This window comes from Phoenix dactylifera, chromosome 13 (genome assembly GCF_051530095.1).
Source record: "Phoenix dactylifera cultivar Ajwa chromosome 13, Ajwa_hap1_PhDact_Kaust_v1.1, whole genome shotgun sequence".
In the NCBI taxonomy this organism is placed as follows: Eukaryota; Viridiplantae; Streptophyta; class Magnoliopsida; order Arecales; family Arecaceae; genus Phoenix; species Phoenix dactylifera.
Genome location: NC_143202.1, coordinates 11996459 through 11997456, shown reverse-complemented (window position 1 = coordinate 11997456; position 998 = coordinate 11996459). Strand labels below are relative to the sequence as shown.

The 998-nt window shown below is 40.9% G+C and overlaps 1 non-coding gene across 1 annotated transcript; it reads right to left on the bottom strand.

The window, feature by feature from the left end:
* Nucleotides 1-390: 390 nt before the first annotated feature.
* On the bottom strand, nt 391-499 carry LOC148700225 (small nucleolar RNA R71). The gene has a single exon (XR_015972867.1). It is a non-coding gene; the product is annotated as a small nucleolar RNA R71 (small nucleolar RNA).
* Nucleotides 500-998: the final 499 nt, after the last annotated feature.

Below are 998 nucleotides of genomic sequence, written 5' to 3'. Positions count from 1 at the left end.
GGGGAGTCACCACAATCGAGAGCGAGAACCCAATGTTATGACCCTAAGACAATATCTACAACCGGCTAGGACTAGTTAGCCTTCATGCATAATTTTTCCTGATAATGTAGGACATTTTGACATCAAACCCGGGGTAATTCAATTGCTGCCCAAGTTTCACGGGTTAGAGTCCGAGAGTCCGTATCTTCATTTAAAGGATTTTGAAGAGTTGAGCATTACATTTAGAGTGCCGAACGTCACCGAGGATGTCCTCAAGCTGGCATTGTTTCCTTTCTCTCTAAAGGATAAGGCCAAAACATGGCTAAACTCTTTGCGACCTAGATCAATAAGAACTTGGCAAGATATGCAAAGAGAATTTTTAAAAAAGTTCTTCCCCACACAAAGGACCAAACTTTTTGAAAAGACATATCAGCAATTTCCAACAAAAAGATAATGAAACATTTTATGAATGTTGGGAAAGATTTAAAGACCTTCTTCTCTCATGCCCTCATCACGGATTTGAAACTTGGAGAACCATTAGCTTCTTTTATGAAGGTTTATCTCCACAGTTGAAACAGTTTGTAGAGACCATGTGCAATGGTAGATTTTTAGAAAAACACCCTGATGAGGCGTGGGAGTATTTGGATTCCCTTGTTGAAACTGCCCAACTTTGGGATAACGGGGATAGAAACAATAAGTCTTTACCTAAGCCTACTAGCTCTGTACAAGGAGGCCTTTACAACCTCAAAACTGAGGATAATCTTCATGCTAAAATGGCAGCCCTCACTAGGAAAGTAGAAGAAATTGAGCTTAGGAAGGTTGAGCCTATCAAGACTATAGAGCTTAGAAACGAGTGTTGTGGTATCTGCGATATGTCGGGTCATACCACTACAGATTGCCCCACCATACCGGCATTCAAAGAAGTCTTGCACGATTAAGCAAATGCTATGAACTCCTACCAAAAGCCTTATAGCGATCCATACTCGAATACCTATAACCCTGGTTGGAAGAATCATCCA